The 22,501-nt window shown below is 45.5% G+C and overlaps 1 pseudogene; it reads left to right on the plus strand.

Moving 5' to 3' along the window:
• Positions 1–578: 578 nt before the first annotated feature.
• Positions 579–5,429, plus strand: LOC138504932 (protein disulfide-isomerase A3 pseudogene; annotated as a pseudogene).
• Positions 5,430–22,501: the final 17,072 nt, after the last annotated feature.

Genomic DNA, 22,501 nt, shown 5'->3' on the forward strand with positions numbered 1-22,501 from the left:
TCATAAGAACCAATTTTAATAAAGTCAGTACAAATATTCGGTCTGCCTTACAATCTGCTGTTCTCAGGAGAATCCACTCCACCGCCTCTAGTCCAGTTTCGTGGGTGATATTCGTGTAGAGGGATGTAACATCCATGGTGAAGAGGATGTCACGGCCTTCCATAAAATCTACATCTCGTAATTTTTGTAAGAAATGTGTTGTATCCTTCAGATACGTTTCTGTATTCTGGATCAACGGTTGCAGTATCCGATCCAAATATTGAGCTAGGGGGTTCCAGAATGCTGTTTGTCGCTGCAATGATTGGTCGCCTGGTGGTTTTAAAAATCTTTTGTGGATTTTGGGCAGTATATATAGTACTGGCATAATTGGATGTTTGTTGTTAAGAAACTTATGAGTTTTCTCCGAGATCTTGCCCATTTCTTCAGCTTCCTCGAGGGTTTCTTCTATTAGTGTCATAACCTGGTTGGTAGAGTCGGAGTTGATTTCGATATACGTTCCTGTATCTGCTAGTTGTCTCTCAATTTCCTCCTTAACCCTTAATATCGGCAGTCAGACAGTGCTTAATATCAGATGCCAGATGACCCTTAACATCAGCAGTCAGACAGTGCTTAATATCAGATGCCAGATGACCCTTAATATCAGCAGTCAGACAGTGCTTAATATCAGATGCCAGGTGACCCTTAATATTGGCAGCCAGACAGTGCTTAATATCAGATGCCAGGTGACCCTTAATATCGGCAGTCAAACAGTGCTTAATATCAGATGCCAGAGGACCCTTAATATCAGCAATCAGACAGTGCTTAATATCAGATGCTAGAGGACCCTTAATGTCAGCAGTCAGACAGTGCTTAATATCAGATGCCGGATGACACTTAATATCAGCAGTCAGACAGTGCTTAATATCAGATGCCAGATGACCCTTATTATCAACAGTCAGACAGTGCTTAATATCAGATGCCAGATTACCCTTATTATCAGCAGTCAGACAGTGCTTAATATCAGATGCCAGATGACCCTTACTATCAGCAGATAGTGCTTAATATCATATGCCAGATGACCCTTATTATCAGCAGTCAGACAGTGCTTAATATCAGATGCCAGATGACCCTTAATATCAGCAGTCAGACAGTGCTTAATATCAGATGCCAGGTGATCCTTAATATTGACAGCCAGACAGTGCTTAATATCAGATGCCAGGTGACCCTTAATATCGGCAGTCAAACAGTGCTTAATATCAGATGCCAGATGACCCTTAATATCAGCAGTCAGACAGTGCTTAATATCAGATGCTAGAGGACCCTTAATGTCAGCAGTCAGACAGTGCTTAATATCAGATGCCGTATGACACTTAATATCAGCAGTCAGACAGTGCTTAATATCAGATGCCAGATGACCCTTATTATCAACAGTCAGACAGTGCTTAATATCAGATGCCAGATTACCCTTATTATCAGCAGTCAGACAGTGCTTAATATCAGATGCCAGATGACCCTTACTATCAGCAGATAGTGCTTAATATCATATGCCAGATGACCCTTATTATCTGCAGTCAGACAGTGCTTAATATCAGATGCCAGATGACCCTTAATATAAGCAGTCAGACAGTGCTTAATATCAGATGCCAGGTGACCCTTAATATCGGCAGTCAGACAGTGCTTAATATCAGATGCCAGATGACCCTTATTATCAGCAGTCAGACAGTGCTTAATATCAGATGCCAGATTACCCTTATTATCAGCAGTCAGACAGTGCTTAATATCAGATGCCAGATGACCCTTATTATCAGCAGTCAGACAGTGCTTAATATCAGATGCCAGATGACCCTTACTATCAGCAGACAGTGCTTAATATCATATATCAGATGACCCTTATTATCAGCAGTCAGACAGTGCTTAATATCAGATGCCAGATGACCCTTAATATCAGCTGTCAGACAGTGCTTAATATCAGATGCCAGGTGACCCTTAATATCGGCAGTCAGACAGTGTTTAATATCAGATGCCAGATGACCCTTAATATTGTCAGTCAGACAGTGCTTAATATCAGATGCTAGAGGACCCTTATTATCAGCAGACCGTGCTTAATATCAGATGCCAGATTACCCTTATTTTCAGCAGTCAGACAGTGCTTAATATCAGATGCCAGATGACCCTTAATATCAGCAGTCAGACAGAGCTTAATATCAGATGCCAGGTGACCCTTAATATCGGCAGTCAGACATTCCTTAATATCAGATGCCAGATGGCCCTTAATATCGGCAGTCAGGCAGTGCTTAATATCAGATGCCAGATGTACCATATCATCAGCAGTCAGACAGTGCTTAATATCAGATGCCAGATGACCTTTATTATCAGCAGTCAGACAGTGCTTAATATCAGATGCCAGATTACCCTTCTTATCAGCAGTCAGACAGTGCTTAATATCAGATGCCAGATGACCCTTACTATCAGCAGACAGTGCTTAATATCATATGCCATATAACCCTTATTATCAGCAGTCAGACAGCACTTAATATCAGATGCCAGATGACCCTTAATATCAGAAGTCAGACAGTGCTTAATATCAGATGCCAGGTGACCCTTAATATCGGCAGTCAGACAGTGCTTAATATCAGATGCCAGATGACACTTAATATCAGCAGTCAGACAGTGCTTAATATCAGATCCCAGATGACACTTAATATCAGCAGTCAGACAGGGATTAATATCAGATGCCAGATGACCCTTAATATGCACAGTCAGACTCTGATAGCTCTTGATATCAGCTGTCAGACAGGGCTTCATATAAGATTTTATACAGGCCTGTATATATCAGATTGCATATGGTGCTTCTTATCAGACACCAGATAACCCTTAATATCAGATATCACATGCCACTTAGTATCTGATGTCAGACACAGACAACAATCTATGCTTTATATCAGATGTCAGTCAGTCCTTAAAGCCAGACACTAGACAGGGCTTCATATCAGACGTCAGACGGCTCTTAATATCAGATGTCAGGCAGAGCTTGTTATGAACCGTCAAATGGTTCTTAGTATCAGGCATCTGATGGCCAAGCTTCCTTCCCTCTGTCCCTGAACCCCCACCCTCACCCGCTTCAGTAAGCAGCATATGATGCCAGAATGTCCAAGTTGAGGAAAGTCGACAGGCTGTTGTGTGTCGCTCCCTAATTTATTAATGAAAGAATGCGTATGTGCAAATTCTAAATCTAATGAAAAGGATTCGTCTCATTTTCAAGCTTATTATTTATTTTGTCAAGTCTTAAGTCGAACGGTCAGCGTTCCAGAGGCATTTGAAGGTAACTGAATACATGTATTGAGATTTGTTGCTGATTATGTTCATTTCAAGCAGATGTGGGGGTGTCTGCATTTGCTGGAGCCGCGTTTGAGCAGAGCTGCGTGGATTTCAGACACATCTGGGATGGTTATATCTGTTACTCTGGGAGGCAGAGTACTGTGGGACCTGGGTGGAAATTGATCGTCAATCGAGGAGACTCGCTCGAGGTCATGTGGGCTCGGGTTCTCTTCAAATCCTTTCCTCTGCGCTAGACCAAGCCATTTGCCAGGCAGTCTCATGAAAAACTCATGAAGCTTGCATGAAGCACACACCCACAGTTTATGCGGTATCTATTTGAGGGTCCAAATTTTGTCTCGCAAGTCCATGCCCACTTGAGAAGGACAACCAGCCTCATTTCTTAATTTTGCTAAAGCACTGCTTTGTTTTTATTTTTTGGTTTAAACGTGGGTTGTATTTATTGTTGGATTGTTCCAAACGTACAAAAAGAAAAATCATTATCACCCTACTTGTCCCCCCCCCACCCTCTTTGCCCGTTAAAGGATTTACACACCCTCCCCCTGCCAAAAACAGACTGGTTCTGGTCCGGGAATAATCTCGGAAACAGTGCATGTAAGAAAACGTATACACAACCTAAAATGAGACCTGTTTAATTACACTGGGCGAGTCTTGACTCTTACGCCAGATGTGGGGGGGCACTCCCCTCCCAGGATTTCACATTTCCATAGGGCATCCAGTCTTTCCATCGAAAATGTTTCCAACAAAACCTTTTCCATCTAAAGTTTTCCAACAAACCTTTTTCCATCAAATGCATATATGTGTGGGGTATAGGGTTGATTTTGTTTAGGGTTGGTTTTTAAGGGTAAAAAACGCAGGTTTGGGGGGCTCCCCCCAAAAAAGAAATGCATTAGATGGAAAAATAATTGTTGGAAAACCTTCGATGCATTTTACTTTCGTTTGAAAGTTTTGGATGCAAAGACTATAAACCTTTCCATAGGTGTCCCTACCAGCTAAGGTGTCCCCCAACACATTCACTTTAATAAAAATAGTGCTTTGGTTACTTGCGTCTTTACAACACTTCCTTCTTTTTCTTCTTGGGCTTTTCATCTTCCTGGCTATTTGGTGGGTTTGGTGCTTCCTTTAAAGAATTGTATAGTAAAGAACATTCAGAGTACCTGAAAGCAGCAAACTCTCGACAGGAATACTACCGCTTGGCTCATTCGGATGAGGAGCCGCTTGTAGAGAAATATGGCAAGGCAACTGCGGTCTTATTCCAGCCTCAACACCTAGCTAATACATTTGAGGATAAAACTGTCTCCTACACAGAAGACAAAATAAGCAGCAATAAGATCAAGGAATTCCTCCAGGATAACATCTTTGGTATTTGCCCTCATATGACGCAAGATCATAAGGAACTCACCCAAGGGAAGGACCTGCTGGTTGCCTATTACGATGTAGACTATGAGAAGAACACCATGGGGTCCAACTAATGGCAGAACAGAGTGATGCTGGTTGCGAAGGCATTTCTAGACAATGGACATCAGCAACATTTTGCTGTTGCTAGTCGTAAATCGTTTGGTCATGAAGTTTTGGGGTTTGGTTTGGACGGCAGCAGTGGCGAGCTCCCTGAGGTTGGGACCAAAACTGCGAAAGGCGAGAAATTTGTCATGCACGAGGAATTCTCTGGTGATGTCAAAGCTTTGGTAAGAAGAAATCTGAACCCGTCCCAGAGAGTAATGATGGTCCTTTCAAGGTGGTTGGCGCTGAGAATTTTGATGAAATTGTAAACGATGATAGCAAAAGTGTTTTGATTGAATTCTAGGCTCCCTGGTGTGGACACTGCAAGAAACTGGAACCCAAGTACAAGGAGCTGGGAGAAAAGGTTTCTTCGAATCCAAATATTGTTATTGCCAAGATGGGTGCCACACCCAACGATGTGCCTTCGCTGTATGACGTCAGGGGATTCCCTACAATTTTCTTTTCACCTGCTGGTCAAAAACAAAATCCCAGAAAGTTAGAGGGTGGACGGGAAAACTGGTGATTTCATCAATTAACTCAAGAAGTACTGCTTTGTTGTGTGTGGCGTTGACTCTTGGAGGTCTGTCTTCTATTTTGATGATTTTTTATTTTAATTATCAATTTGTACATTGAAGGCCTGGTCTACATGTTGCCCACAGAAATAAAGTGGCTGAAGAGGGTAATCATGTTGGCTAGGAAACAGAACCTGTGGCTGTTTATCCCACCAGAATATACCACCGTTTAGGACCAGGGAGTGGAGAGGCGCAACAAAAAATACACGTTACGGAGGGCTGTCTTGCGACACAGAGGTGGAGTCTGGTCCACCTCCGAGGAATACTTTGCATCAAAGGGTCTTTTTGAAATATCCACACCCAACATTGGGATAAGTGGCTTACTGTAGGTCAACCGATTGTTCTACTCTAAAAAAACAATTGTTAATTTGCTCGCTTTTACCTAGTTATGCAATACTCTGTTGTTCAACTGAAAATCTTGCTGCTAATTTTTTTTATGTTATCTTGCTCTGCTTTGTGCTTCGGCGAATGACCAGCACAGTAGTTTGAAAGCACCAAATCCTTGCCCGAGGTGTACTGTGCCTCGAGACTTGCTGGGGAGACCGGCATGAGCAGGAGGTAAGAATGAAGGAAGAGGGACAGAAAGCGGGAAAGGAGTTTGCAGACACAGGGAGGGAGAGAGGCAGGGCTTAAGGCTTATGTTAGGATGGATGTGTGTTGTCAGCTATATATGCATTATCTTGTAGTCTTTCCATTGAAAAAAAAATGGCGTATTGGTGTTTATTTTGTATTTGACACGCATGTTTTGTATTTTGTTGTTCCTTTAGTGCTTTGATGTACTTTTGTCTTTTGACATTGGTTTTGTATTTTAGCATGCTTTCTCGTGCCCATTCACATTTTCATGCTTTTGTGTTTTGACCATCATTCCATGCCTCAATGTACATATTCTATTTTTATATTCAGTTTCTGTTTTGATGGACTTTTTGTATGTATACTTCCTTTAAACATGTTCTTCCATCATTATGCGTTTCATCTAAAAACGAAACATTCAGAGACATAAGAATCAAGCAATTGTATGAGTAGGAATATATTAGAGTGGATGGAATTAAAATTTAAGGCGTGAGAACAAGAAGTGACAAGGTCATAGTAGAGAGCGGGCCTGTATTGTGAAAAATTAGTCATCAGGGCATGAAGATTTTTCATTTCTGGTTCCCATTAGGGAATTGGAATGATCGGCCACGAAGCGACGAAAAGGTGATGATCAACTGTTGTATATTAACACCTTGGTGCTGGCGACCAACCAATCGGGTTGCTCGGATTGCAGGTATTACCTAGTAGTCCAAGCCCCCAGGCCTTTGCACTTTACATCCGCCACCTCCTCCGCCATGGTTAATAACTTCACCTACTTGCCTTGGGTACTGGACCTAAACTGCCATCATCTCTTCTGACCCCTGAACTGCCATCCTCTCTCCTGCCAGCTCCTTTGCCACCATGGGAATTGTCCACAGGGAGCACTCATCATTTCACTGGCGGCCATCTTTGTTTTGTTTTTTGTGAGAACCCATGGGCCACACTCTCTACGCTGCCCATTTCTTCTCCCAGAAAATGGCCTATGCATCCAAGTAGGAGTTTTGGGTTGCTGATGGCCTCAATGAAGCCATTGAAGATGCTTGCAGGCTCTAGAGAGTGGAACAGAGTGGAACAGTCTGCTGCCTTCAACAATGGGGGAAAAAGGATGTTGGTGCACAACAAATGTTTCAGAGTAGAAATCTCAAAATTCTTCAATATCCTTAATGTGAGGGTTAAATGTGCTGGGCAGGAACTGTGACCTTGGCACAAGGTCACTACATAATACAACGGGGAAAATGCTAACTGTATCGTGCTGAGGCTATTTATTAAATAAATCACATTTAAATCAGGTTTTTGTAAAATGATGTATTATTTGAAAAACAAACAGAGAATTCAAAAGGACATCCAAGTTTAGAGCCACCAGCTCTGGAATCTGTGAAGGACCAAGAATGTCTGGCCCAGTGCAGGCGGGAAGGCCATGCACAGACCCACATGTTGAAACTAGCAGCTAAAACCTCCCCACTTTGAGGAACAGTCAATTGGCCCCCATTCAAGACTGGATACGCACCATGCAGTCTCCCTCCCTTGAATAGTCTTCTGTACTTTGACCAAGATGTATTAGAGACTGGATGCCATTGGTGAAACCTTATGCCAAATCCTTCAATCAACCCTGCCAAGAGATGAGGAAAGCATTGAAGAGAAGGGGGTAGCAGCACACCCTTCGGGGACACCTCATGTTATATCCGTTTCCCACAACCGGCACCCTCTATTCCCACTCACTGTACCCTCCCTGCCAAGGAGACCAAACCCAGCTTGATGCTTGACCCGCAAACCCAAACACGTGGGTGAAATGATCGAGAAGGATCCCCTCATCAAACCCTAACAAGGCGGCAAAATGATCGAGAAGGATTCTTCAGTCAATGGTAATGAATGGAACCCATAGATAAGTGCAGTGACACAGGAAATATAATTGGTTTCTATTAGGAAGAACATTGTTTCGTTGTGATCTGCATTTGATATTGTCTTACACATTTTGCTGGATTTCAATATACATTTTGTATGTTAATACACATTCTAACGCACATTTGGTATTTATATGTCTTTTTCGATGTTTCTTATGCTTCTGGGATTCAAGAGCCATTTCCTTGCTTGTATTATTATTATTATTATTATTATTATTATTATTATTATTATTGTATTTCTTGAGAACAGACCTAGCTCCGAGAAGGAACAGAGAAGGTACAGGCGATTTACAGAGCTACACAACGAAAAAGATGCATATCAGAACATTTTTCAGAGGTAACAACAGAACAGATATACAGGGGTAGGACGCATAGAGGCATAGAAGAGGGGTACAGCTGTACAGGCTGTCGGGGAATAGAGGGGAAGACGGTGGCTAGTGAGTCAGGGGGGCAGGGGCGTGATGGCCTAGTTACCCGCCCCCCCTCAACTCCCCCCTCTCACCCTTCGGGGAACGCAGGCACGTCTTTACAGGGTTACATTATGCATTGAAGATGTCCGTTACTTTAATGTTGTGTGGGCACCATTGTTCCATAAAGTCCGATTGGAGATACTCTAGGACCCCTCCCCATTCTTTTGCAAACCTGTCCCTAGTTCCTTGGATTGTATGGGTGACTTTTTCCATCGCCAATTGTGCCCATACTTTTTGTAGCCACGTGAATGTCAGTGGGGTGTCTTTCTTTTTCCAGCTTTGGGCTCATGTTGACCAAGCCGCTATGAGTAATCCCATGAAGCTTCTCCATTGGGCTTTATTGTATTTCCTCGCCCTTTCGTCCCTGATCCCACACATCCACACTCCATCTCCCAGGTGTTCCACATTTCGAAACATTTTCCACATTTCCCCCTTCACTTCCTCCCAGAACGGGACTATGGGGGTCATTACGACCCAGGCGCTAATTGCGCCATCATTACCACCATGGTGTAAACTAAGTTTACACCATGGTGGATGGCGGATTTACCGCCCCATTCCAAGGTGAGTGGGGCGGTAAATCCCCATTTCCCATTTTCCCTTCCCCATTCCCATTTTTGCCCCATAGGGCATAATGGGAGTGGGGAAGGCGCTAATTACGCCACCGTAAATTACGGTGGCGTAATTAGCATCATGGCAGGTTAGCGCCATGGATTTTAACGGCTGCTAAGAGCAGCCGTTAAAATCAGAATAGGCGTTAAGGGTTAACGACGGCGTTAACCCTTAACGCCTGGGTCGTAATGAGGCCCAATCTCTTTACAGTTCCACCAGATGTGCCTCCATGTTCCCACCTCTCCACAGCCCCTCCAGCATCTGTCGGACGTTTTGGGGAACATTGAGCGTAGCTTTTCAGGGGTGTAGTGCCACTGTGTAACAATTTTGATCCACATTTCTCTTGTCTGGGCAGATCTAGTCATCTTGGGGATCAGTGTCCATAAGTCCACACATTGCTCTCTTGTTGGTTCCTCCCCCAATGTTTTACTCCATTTAATCATGCAAATCCATTTAACTTCTTCTTCTTGTGAGTTTCTGAAGGAGTATAAGGTCGAGAACCAACCATTTGCCCCTGAGTTGGATATCACGTATTTCTCAAACTGAGTAAAGGTCCTCGTTGCTGCATTAGTTATTTCTGGGGATTTTAGCCAATGTTTAAGTTGCTCATATCTGTATTTATCTCACTTGGTGTGTACTGAGCGAGGGCAACAAGATTCGTAAGGTCTAATTTCAGAATCTATGAACATTTCTCTCAGTTTTGTTTTTCCTCCCTCCTCCCAACTTTCGTAAGCCCCCTGCTCCATTCCCGGTGGGAACTGCGGGTTCCGCCATAGGGGGGTGAACGGGCCCAGGGTGGTGGTCATTATACCTTTCCGTGTTTGGCTGTCCCAGGCTTCCATTGTTGTCCTGATAATTTCGCTAATCCCCATATTGGGGTGCCTGTGCTGTTTCTGCTTCCAGAGCAGTTCCACCAGCGGGGTTCTTGCTACCGCCCTATCTTGTTTTGCCCATATAGGTTGCGGGTCTTCTCCCAGTCATTCCCGGAGTACCTTTAGCTGCGCTGCATGGAAGTATTTCTGGAAATGGGGAAGCGCAAGTCCGCCTTCCTTTATTGGTGCTGTAAGTGTCGCTCTGGCTAGTCTTGGGGTTTTCCCCTTCTATACAAAGGATGAGATTACCTTCGCTAATGTATTGAAAAAGGTTCTGGGGACCCCCACCGGAAGAGCCTGAAAGTAGTATAGAAGCTTAGGGAGGATGGTCATCTTGACCGATTGGATTCTACCCCACCAAGATGTCTTCAGAGGGTTCCATCTCTCCAGGTCTCTGTAGATGCTTGCGAGCAGGTGCGGATAGTTCTGCTCATAAAGCTGCCCCACCCTACCCGTTATACCCATTAATGTAATTCCCAGGTATTTGATGCCATCCTCTGCTATTCTAATGTCCAATGCATTAGCTTCCCTCTCTAGTTCGTCCCGGTCACCCGCCAGTATTAAGATTTCTGATTTGCTCCTATTAATTTTTAGGCTGGAAATGGCCCCAAAGTCTTCCAGCGCCCTCACAACCTCCACCAGAGTTTTTCCCGGATCTTCTAGTGCAATTAACCTATCATCTGCGTATACTATCGCCTTATGTTGCAATCCTGCCATGTCTATCTCTTTGATGTGCGTGGATGCTCTAATGCTCAGAAGTAGGGGTTCTAAAAAGATTGCGTACTGAAGTGGGGACAGCGGACAACTTTGTTTTGTTCCTCTTGTGGCTATGTATGTCTTGAAGGAGATGTGTTTGCCGATGTATAACCCGAGGTACTTGGCACAAGAGGTGAGCTCAGTGTGAAGCTCTCAGGGTTCATGGGTGATAGCCAGGTCTGTATGTCTGGGTGTTCAGTGTTGTTGATGAGGAGTAGGAATTCGGACTTGGAGGGCTTGAGGTTTAAGTATTCACTGGACATCCAAGACTGGATCAGTGAGAGGCAGGTTTTGAGCCTCTGGATGTCCTTGATGGTGTCGATCTTGAGGTGTAGCTGTGTGTTGTTGGCGTATTGATAAATGTGGTTGTTGTGTGTGGCAAGGAGGGCTCCCAGCAGCTCCATGAATAGATTGAAGATCACTGGGGAGAGGATGGAACCCTGCAGGACATCACATGTGATGGGTATACTAGCGATCTAGAGGTGTCTACATGAACAAACTGCTAGCGGTCGGAGAGGTAGGACTTGAACCAGCATAGGACAAGGTCGCTGATTCCCATGTGTCGATGTAGGGAGTCCATGAGCAGCACCTGGAGGTCTACTGTGTCAAAGGTGGCTGTGAGTCGAGTAGAACCAGGAGGCAGGGGTGGCCGTCATCCAGGATGCTGACAGCGTCATCAACCACCTGTATGGTTGCCGCCTCCATGCTACATCTGGGTCTGAAACCAGATCGGTAGGTTTGGAGAAGATTGTTGGTGTTGATGTGTTGTTGTGGTTGTGTGGATACCGCTTTCTGGATGATCTTACCTAGGAAGGAAAGATGGGTGATGGGGCAATAGTTACCTAGGTTGTTGAAATCCAGAGTGGGTATCTTTAGTAGAGGGAGGATTTGTTCTGTCTTTAGGGTTGATGGGAAGGTGCCTTGAGTTAGGAAGCTGTTTATGATCTCCAGGTAGGGAAGGAGTGCTTTTGCGGGGAGAGTCTTGAGGATGGATGCTGGGAGGATGTCGTCTGTATCCAATGGGGCCGTGAGGGCGGCCAGTGTTTCTACTAGGTCCTCTGCAGAGAGTGTCTTGAATGTTGTCCAGGGTGTGGAGATTTCACGGGCAGGGACGTGAGGTGGGTCTGTGGATGTAGATCTGGTGTCTATGTGCTGCCGAATCTTGAGATTGTTTTGATGAAGAAGGTGTTGATGGCAGTGGATTTTTCGGTTCCTAGTGATTCCATCGACAGACAAACCATCGACAACCATACCATCGACAAAAAAAGCATCTTAAAAAAAACCCATCAAATGCATTTTTTAACATTAAAACACATTTTCACTAAACTAAATTTAACTAAACCCTTTTCAATAGAATGTGGTATGACAGTGTGCTCTTGCACATTGAAGCGTCTCTTGTGCTAGATGGAATTACCAATAAAGATCTCAGACCAAATAACAAGACAGACTCAAAAAATATGACAAAATACTACTTTATTCTCAATTCAATAAAGCAGGGCGTACTGACAAACAACGGACAGATGCTCGCACACTCACAAACACACTTGATTGTACAACGGTTATATACCCTAATATGCATAATTCATGACGTTATCCTAGGTGGCAAAATACAAAAACTATTGAAGAGAATGGTTGGTTAGTGGAACATACGGACCTATGCATGCATATGGGTTAGTACTTCATTGGCTGACCCTTATCTGTAGGACACGCCTTGATCTACCACTAAATAAGTATAATACTGATTATAACAGAGCAAATGGCAATGGATTGGTTTTTAGAACATTGTATAGCACATTGCCACATAAACTCTCTGATTGGTTGCCATTCTCACCCAGCCTTGGACTTTCGACTTGTTAGCAGCACGTAAGCAAAGCGAAACCCAGGTGCTTGAGTCATGTCAGATTACTCCCCGCTTACCCAATTAGTTCATCATCTCTCATCAGTCCAACCATAAGACAAAGTCTCTGTAACGCTCACCTGATTTCCACAGAGGCGCTGGGCTGGACTGAGCTGTCGCCGTGTCTTCTAGTGTGACTCGTAGATCTCGGCCTTCTCCTAGGGCTGGTCCCCTTCTCACGATGTACCGGACGTGTAGAGTGAGGTGTCTGCAGACAGAAGAACAAGGATTTAGGAACTGGATTGACTGAACTTCTCCTTCCACAGTCCTCTTATTCGAACCAAGGGCGTGGCTTGCTCACCTTAGATATATTAAGGCCGGGCTCTCCATCCTGCGTCTTTGCAGGGGCGCAAGTACCAGTTACTTCACTGGTTCACTGACAATCCTCTTGATTGCAGAGGTTGATGTTGGAAGATACCGCCGTTTATCGCACGAGCGGTTTCTTGATAGTTATTGGAGCACCCTTAATTTAGTCCATTGCTCAGTCTCAGGGTGTCAAGATTGAAATTGTAGAGGAATGATGCGGCGAGCAGGTGAGTAGGAAAGATGACCGGTTGCTGTCACCCTTTCTAATGTCTCTCTTTGTCCTGCAGGTTTAGGTGCAATGGACGCTGATGAATAAGTGCCCAGGATCGTGCAAGCGCGTATGTACGAAGAAGATGAAGCGCGGTGCACGTAAGTAAAATGACTGCTGTTTGTTTCAAAAGCACGCCTTAATGTCTCTTTTGTCCTTGCAGATCGTGGATGCAGAGAGCGTTGCTAGATGGATGCCGGCGAACGTGCGAGCGCGTAAGTAGAAAGTTTATGGCTGGTTTAGAATGCGCCTTAAAATGTCTCCCTTTGTTTTGCAGATGCCGGCATGCAGCGCTTCTTGAAGTTCAGAACGTGCGGAGCGCAGGTAAGCAATTCAAGAATGCAATGCTTAATCAAGTCCTTTTCTTTGCAGATATCGATGGGGAGCCGAAGAAAGCGGCGGAAGGCTTTGGAAGATGCCGCTGTATTTGGTAAGTAAGAGCGCTGCTCTCGAATTGAATTCTGCTAACCTGTTGTTTTGTCTTGGCAGGTGCAGCTGAGGATCGGATCTCTAGCAGGTAAGGAATTCGTTTTCACAGGAACTGGAGCTGAAGAATCTCAGGAATACTGGAGCTGACACGGTGAGCGTCCTGCTGCAGATGCAGAATAACGCGAAGCACGTTTCATCAATCGGGTGTGGTTTAAATAGCCTTCTGTAGTGCTTAGGCATCTTCTTCCACAGCCTCGCCCAGGTAAGAAAAGAGTTCCTGTGTTCTGATTCCAGGGAGTGGCTCCTGCCCCATCCAGACAGGAAAAGTAGTTCCAGGCAGAGAAGGATCAGAAGACCATCGAGCTGGTAAGTAAGCAGCATGGTCTGCTGCAGGTAGGTCCACCCAAGCACTCTTAAGCATTATGAGCCCGGCGCTTCCAGCGCCGGGACCGGTCATCTTTATGAGCCTGGTGCCACTGGTGCCAGGACAAGGTCCAAAAGGTCCCGATAGGGACTGGCTGGTACCCAGGATCAAGGTTATGGGCCTGCTTCCAAGGATGTGAGGCAAGTCCTGACTGCTTGGAAGCAGGGATCATGACAGCACACCCCCTCAAGGCCCCTCCCAAGCTTGACTTCTCCGGGGGTCTTGGTTTGTTAGGAAATGTTCGATGAAATTTCTTGACTAAAAGAGGTGCGTGGACATGTTCTGCAGGTTCCCAAGACCTTTCCTGGGGGCCATAACCTTTCCAGTCAATCAGGTAGTATAGCTTTGATTTGGAGATTTTGGAATCTAAGATGTTTTTGATTTCAAACTCGAGTTCTCCATCAACTAGGATAGGTTCTGGAGATTTAGTCAATCGGGTCTCTGGCTGCACAGGTTTTAGTAGCGAGACATGGAAGACTGGGTGCATTTTCATATGAGGGGGTAAGTCCAACTTGACTGCCACTGGGTTTATTATGGTAGTGATTGAGTAGGGTCCCAAGTATCTTGGGTTGAAGGTGCGCGGTCCTTTTAGGGGTAAATGTTTGGTGGATAACCAGACTTGATCTCCTACTTGATATTGAGGGGCCTCCTTCCGATGTTGGTCTGCTCCTTTCTTGTATTGTTCCTTAGCCCTTTGCAGATGAGAAGTGGCTTCCTTAAAGGCTTGGGTGATTGCAGAATGCAGGTGGTCTACTGCTGGTGTCCCTAGATCCTGAGGTGGATCCAGATTAGAGGTTCGAGGATGGCTACCATATAAAAGAAAAAACAGGGTTTTTCCAGTTCCAGAGTGGACTGAATTATTGTAAGCATACTCGGCTATCCAAAGGATGTCCTTCCAAGTTCTTTCTGTTTGTTGCAGCATGCAGCGTAAGTACTGTTCCAAAGTTTGATTGGTCCTCTCGGTCTGTCCGTCGGTTTGGGGGTGGTGACTGGTTGAAAGCCTTACATCAATTTGAGCCAACCGACAGCAACTCTGCCAAAAGTGGGAGACAAATTGACTTCCTCTATCCGAGATTAAAACTGAAGGAAAGCCGTGCAACCGAACGATGTTTTCGAGAAACTCCCGGGCCAGGATTGCTGCTGACGGTAGACCTTTCAGTGGGATGAAGTGCGCCATCTTGGAGAATAGGTCCACGATTACTAAGATCGTATTATATCCGGAACATGAAGGTAAGTCGGTGATGAAATCCATGGAGAGAGTATGCCAGGGACGAGGTGGGATGTCAATTGGGCGTAAAAGGCCTGCTGGTTTCTCCTTTTGACTTTTATTTTGAGCGCACACTCCACAGGACATTACAAAGTCTCTGATATCCTTTCTCCAAGACGGCCACCAGAAGTGATGCTTGATCTTTTCCGAGGTCTTGGCCATACCGGGGTGTCCCTCCATTAGGGAGTCGTGATAACAAGAGATGACTTGATTCTGTAAACTAGCACATGGTAGATATAACCGTTCTTGGAAGTACAATAGGTCGTTCTTCACCATGAAATCTTTTCCCTGAAGATGCCAATTCTGTATGTCTGCTGGAGTTATAAGTTGTTTAACTTTGGCTTCAACTTCTTCGATGGATTGTGTGCCGATTAGACCCAGGATTCTTTGTTCGGGAATGATAGGTACGGGTTCAGGATTGACCATGTGCTCTTCCACTCCCATCCGGGAAAGGGTATCAGCTTTACCGTTCTTGTTGCCTGGTCGGTAGGTAATGACGAAGTCAAACTCGGCAAAAAATAGTGCCCAGCGGAGTTGTCTGGAGGATTGAGCTTTAGCTGTCTTTAGGTATTGTAAGTTGCGGTGGTCTGTAATCACTGTGAATGTGTGTCTGGCCCCCAGAAGATAGTGTCGCCAGGCCTTGAAGGCGGACTTAATAGCCAGAAGTTCCTTATCGGTAATGGTGTAGTTGATTTCAGGAGCCGAGAATTTGCGGGACCAAAATGCCACGGGGTGTAACTGGTTTGTTTCTGGATCTCTTTGCGATAGGACTGCACCCATCGCAAGACTGGAGGCGTCGGTTTCTACAATGTAAGGAAGCTCTGGGCGGGGATGTCTCAAAACAGGAGCGGAGATAAACTTGGCTTTTAACTCTTGGAAGGCTTGCTCTGCCTCGGTAGACCACACAAAGCGTTTGTTTTTCCTTAGAAGGGCAGTAATGGGCTGGACTATTCGGGAGAATTCTGGAATGAATCTACGGTAGAAATTGGCGAAACCCAACATGCTTTGGACTCCTTTCACCGACGTTGGTGATGGCCACTTAATGATAGCGTCTACCTTTCTTGAATCCATGTGGACTCCATTTGGTGACAGAATGAATCCCAGAAATTCGACCTCGGTGACATGGAAAACGCACTTCTCAAACTTGGCAAAGAGTTTATGTTGGCGAAGCCTCTCAAGAACTGCCCTGACATGTTTCCGGTGATCGGCCTCAGAGGACGAATATATAAGGATATCGTCGATGTAGACAACTGTACACACGTCAATTAGTTCTCTGAGGACGTCATTCATGAAGTACTGGAAGGCGGCCGGGGCGTTACATAGTCCAAAGGGCATTACTTGATACTCAAATAATCCATACTTGGTGCGGAAGGTCGTCTTCCATTCGTCGCCCTCTTTTATTCGGACCAAGTGGTAAGCTCCTCTGCGATCCAACTTCGTATAAATGCGGGCATTCTTGACTTGGTCTAGAAGTTCAGGGATCAATGGCAAAGGATATCTGTTCTTGACTGTAATCTTTTTCAGGGCGCGATAATCGATACATGTTCTGAGATCCCCTTCCTTTTTCGGAACGAAGAACAGAGCTGAAGAGGCTGGAGACTTAGAAGGACGAATAAATCCATTGGCCAGGTATTGGTCCAAATACTGCCTAAGGTGGAGATTTTCTGGTTCGGTGAGAGCAGAGATCCTACTACATGGAGGAGTGGAACCAGGTACCAGGTCTATCTGACAGTCGTATGACCTGTGCGGGGGTAGGGAGTTGGCTTGTTCTTTCTGGAAGACATCTTGGAACTCTAGATATTCAGGATGCAGTTGGGGACCCTCGGATGTAATTGCTGCCAGCTTAATGTCGGACTTCAGATAACAAGTGGAGGCACATTCCGGAAACTGAATCGTCTTTGCTCACCAATCAATTTGAGGATTGTGTTTTTCTAACCAAGGGATCCCCAGGATAATTTGAAACTGAGGGGCCTTGATCACATCAAACACAATCTCCTCACGATGTCCATTTTGGCTTACTAACGTCACTCCCTCGGTGGTATGGGTAACTGGTCCGGAAGCTATTTCCGTACCATCCACTGTGGTAATAACGTCTTTAACCATTTTAGGACAGAGAGGTAGATTCATCCTGGATGCCATCTCGCGATCCACATAATTGCCGATTGCTCCACTGTCAATGTATGCCTTGATGGCATGCAAACGATCTGGCTTCTCGGGGCTTATTAGGACCATGGGCACGATGAAATGCGAGGTCAAAGAACTGGTTTTAACGCTCGGCAAGCGGACCTCTACACTTGTCGGGCGAGGTTGTTTCCCGATTCTGGCTTTTCGATGCTTTTGTCGGAAGCTCCCACGGTCTTCTTAGCAGGTTTCACCGGGCATTCACGAAGAAAATGTCCTGAATTCCCACAATAGAGGCACAATTGCAGCTGTCTTCTTCTTTCTCGTTCCTTTTGTGTTAATGGCCCTTTCACGACTCCTATTTGCATGGGTTCTACGGTATCAACTCCTTTGGCAGAACTCTGTGGTCTTGAAAAAACCAGAGCTTCGAATCTGGAGTGAGCAGCCTTCCTATTCTGTAACCTGTGATCCAGTTGAACCACCAGGTCAATATATTCAGAACAATCTTGCGGAGGATTTACTACTTGGGCCAGGACATCTTTGAGTTCTCCACGCAACCCCCTATAAAACAGCGTAATCCTTTTATCCTCGGGCCATCTGGCTTCAACTACCAGTCTGTTAAATGATGCAATATATGCCAGAAGATCCTGATTACCTTGTCGTAAAGAGAGGAGTTCGTTATCTAAGGCCTGTCCCTGAGAGTGTCTGGCAAATAGTCTTTCCATACTGGACTGGAAGGCCTGAAAATTACGAAGAATCGGGTCATCCTGGGTTACCAGGGGAATTGACCAGTCTGCAGCACTGCCACTTAGATATGAAAGTACGAAGGCCACTTTGGCCTGATCAGTGGGAAATGCAGCTGGCCTACACAGGAAGTGCAGACGACATTGATTGATGAACACTGCAAACCTTTTGGGATCGCCTGAGAAGCGGTCGGGTGGAGCCAAAGGCACATTTCCAGGTAGATTAACTTGTACAGGATTAGTGGAGGTCGCTGGGATATTACCCCCCCTGAGGTCGGCGGCGGTGTTTGCCCCGCCTGCGTTTGTAACAACTGTCTAGCAAGATCATCTGTGCGCTCTTTGGACACAATTAGCTCCCTCCTTAGGGCGTTCGTTTCCTGGCACGCTGCTAGTACTTCTGCTCTTAATTCCCCTAGCAACTGGGCTAGTTGGTCAGTATCTGAGGTTTCCATTGCGCCTGGGTGGAGGATTTGTGGTGGGCTTCGCGTTCTGTAACGCTCACCTGATTTCCACGGAGGCGCTGGGCTGGACTGAGCTGTCACCGTGTCTTCTAGTGTGACTCGTAGATCTCGGCCTTCTCCTAGGGCTGGTCCCCTTCTCACGATGTACCGGACGTGTAGAGTGAGGTGTCTGCAGACGGAAGAACAAGGATTTAGGAACTGGATTGACTGAACTTCTCCTTCCACAGTCCTCTTATTCGAACCAAGGGCGTGGCTTGCTCACCTTAGATATATTAAGGCCGGGCTCTCCATCCTGCGTCTTTGCAGGGGCGCAAGTACCAGTTACTTCACTGGTTCACTGACAATCCTCTTGATTGCAGAGGTTGATGTTGGAAGATACCGCTGTTTATCGCATGAGCGGTTTCTTGATAGTTATTGGAGCACCCTTAATTTAGTCCATTGCTCAGTCTCAGGGTGTCAAGATTGAAATTGTAGAGGAATGATGCGGCGAGCAGGTGAGTAGGAAAGATGACCGGTTGCTGTCACCCTTTCTAATGTCTCTCTTTGTCCTGCAGGTTTAGGTGCAATGGACGCTGATGAATAAGTGCCCAGGATCGTGTAAGCGCGTATGTACGAAGAAGATGAAGCGCGGTGCACGTAAGTAAAATGACTGCTGTTTGTTTCAAAAGCACGCCTTAATGTCTCTTTTGTCCTTGCAGATCGTGGATGCAGAGAGCGTTGCTAGATGGATGCCGGCGAACGTGTGAGCGCGTAAGTAGAAAGTTTATGGCTGGTTTAGAATGCGCCTTAAAATGTCTCCCTTTGTTTTGCAGATGCCGGCATGCAGCGCTTCTTGAAGTTCAGAACGTGCGGAGCGCAGGTAAGCAATTCAAGAATGCAATGCTTAATCAAGTCCTTTTCTTTGCAGATATCGATGGGGAGCCGAAGAAAGCGGCGGAAGGCTTTGGAAGATGCCGCCGTATTTGGTAAGTAAGAGTGCTGCTCTCGAATTGAATTCTGCTAACCTGTTGTTTTGTCTTGGCAGGTGCAGCTGAGGATCGGATCTCTAGCAGGTAAGGAATTCGTTTTCACAGGAACTGGAGCTGAAGAATCTCAGGAAGACTGGAGCTGACACGGTGAGTGTCCTGCTGCAGATGCAGAATAACGTGAAGCACGTTTCATCAATCGGGTGTGGTTTAAATAGCCTTCTGTAGTGCTTAGGCATCTTCTTCCACAGCCTCGCCCATGTAAGAAAAGAGTTCCTGTGTTCTGATTCCAGGGAGTGGCTCCTGCCCCACCCAGACAGGAAAAGTAGTTCCAGGCAGAGAAGGATCAGAAGACCATCGAGCTGGTAAGTAAGCAGCATGGTCTGCTGCAGGTAGGTCCACCCAAGCACTCTTAAGCATTATGAGCCCGGGACCGGTCATCTTTATGAGCCTGGCGCCACTGGCCAAAAGGTCCCGATAGGGACTGGCTGGTACCCAGGATCAAGGTTATGGGCCTGCTTCCAAGGATGTGAGGCAAGTCCTGACCCCTTGGAAGCAGGGATCATGACAGTCTCCCATCTTTCGTCAATCTTGTAGTCTTCTCTCTGTTCTGGGACATTTGAGGGAGTGTAAGTACATCACTATCTTCAACCGAGGGTTAATTAATTGCCCTTGTTTTCGACATCTGAATCACATGTGAGAACCCCGCAAATCTGTCAATTTCAACCTCCATTTTACTGCTGTTTGATTTACTTATGCTCAGTGTTCTTGCTCCTCTTGGCCTCTAGAGACTTGTAGGAGCCTTGTCCATTGTTAATTGTCCAATACTTTGGCTCTTGCAAATGTTTTCTTCTTCTTTATTCTTAGAGATATATCTCGTATGTATATGCCTTATCCATCTGCCTCCCTTTGTGCTTTGCAATTATTCCTTAAAATAGCACCCTTGATCCCAGGCCAACACAGAGTACTCTTTATTCTGCACACCAAGCTGTTTCTCCAACGTCTCCTTACTCTGCATCCCTGGTCTGTCTCTGAGGTAGCTGAGTTGAGTCTTAACACAAGACGACGTTCATTTTCATATCATGGACGTACTTGCCACGTTATATTTTCCTCTATATCAAGCTTCTATGTGTCTCATCTACCTCCTTGCGTTACTGTGTATTTACACTCATTGGTCAGCAAGCTACTTTATATTCTTTCTATGTGATTACTTTATCCTTTCATGCATGTTTCTCCTGTCACTTCAGTTACGTTGTTACTTCTTAGGTAACTCCCTCAGGGTCAATCGTTTTTCAAAGAAACAAGCGGGGTAGATCACTGTCTTCGGCTGGGGCCTCCCTCTAGAACAGCCTCCCTGCCTCTCTCAAACTTGAGGAGAACCATCTCTTGTTCCGGAAGCACCTGAAGACCTTCCTCTTTGCTTCTGCCTTCGTTCGCCCTCTCCCCTGCTGATCTGCTCTCTCTTGGCACTGTGCACCTGGCCACCCTCTGTTCCCCTGGGCCCAGTCACCTGCCCACCCTGCCACCCTGCCACCCTCCTGCACTGCCTCCCGGCCATCCCTTGCACTGGGGACTGTATCTGTACCCCTGCAGTCCCCCACCCCTCCTTTGTCTTCTTTTTCTGCACTTATCCGACTTACCCAGTCTGCTGCTGTAAGCAGAGCACTTGCCACTTGCTGGCTGCACTACTACTCTTTATTGCCTCCATTATCTCTTTATTTTTTATTCATTACTATTTATTCTGTTTCTCCCTCCGCACTTTCCACTCTCCCCCTTCCATGCACTTTTTCAACGTTCTCTTTCCCATGCACTTGCACATTCTCAATGTCACTGGGCCTAGGAAGATCGTTGTTGTGTTCTCCCTTGCCCTCATCTCTCATACACACAATGCAGTATAGGGACAACACAGGAGTCACACAAATAGCCCTTCTCCTGCTGTTCCAGTATGACAGCGGTAAGGGGCCAGGTGTAAGGGAGAATGCATCCACCTGCTCCTGTACATTCCCCCCTCTGGTCAAGTCCTCAACCATATTGTTCTCTCAATCTCCTTCCCCTTCTTTTCATACTGTCATTTCTTTGGGATCTATATGTTTGTCACCCACCTCAGGTGACCTGTATTCCTTATATGTTCATCTACACTCCACGTCATGGAACAGCATTCTCTTGACGGTGGACAGAATATCCAACGTCCTACATGTTTGTATAGTAGAACTTTGTTCCCGACTGTGCCAGGGGACTTTTATTTATATTCTCATGGTACTTTCTTCATCTTGCATTCTCTTACCAGCTCCTGCATCTATATCAATCATTATATTCATCCCAATAGCTTTCTTTTTTTTAATAACACATTTTATTGAGTTTTATACATGCATACACAACATTCAATATCCGAACAAGCAAAATAAAATAAAAATAACTGTGCATACATATGAAAAGGCATTGCGTATGATTATTGTCTGGGTGCATATATACATCCACAAAGGAGAGTTACACACATGCAAGACCAGCTGCGTTATTGTCTTGACTACACAACCGGGTGTTGACAAATCATTGCGTTAAGTTCTGGCGTGATGACGAGGATACGTCCACTAGCTTACTTGGCTGTCTTCTGGCATTGTCCCAAGACCATCCTTATGAGATAAAATCCTAATAATACCAACACTAGTATTGCTCTGAGTATTTTGAAAGCAGTCACCAGCCAGGTTGGAATCGACGATAACAGAAATGAAAACCAGTCATCTCCTGCTGTCTCATCGCCTTCATCTTCCATCTTGTTATGCAGGGTCATCAGCATAGTTATTGCTTCCATCAGGATTCCATTTTCTCCGTCATGGCATGGTATGAATATGCAGCAAGAAGGCCCATTTTTGGCACACCCGCCTCCATACATTGCTTTAATCAGGTCTAGAACATATCTGTTCTGGAGTGTCATCACCCTGATGGCTCTCAATTCTTCTCTGATTACATTGAATCCTTTTATTGTTGCTTTGAGCGTCTGTAACAGCTCCCATTTGGTGATCTGCAGCCACTTGGCATTCACTGCAGTCTGGTGTCC

The sequence above is a fragment of the Ambystoma mexicanum genome, chromosome 11 (genome assembly GCF_040938575.1).
Source record: "Ambystoma mexicanum isolate Mex_15411 chromosome 11, UKY_AmexF1_1, whole genome shotgun sequence".
NCBI classification, from domain to species: domain Eukaryota; kingdom Metazoa; phylum Chordata; class Amphibia; order Caudata; family Ambystomatidae; genus Ambystoma; species Ambystoma mexicanum.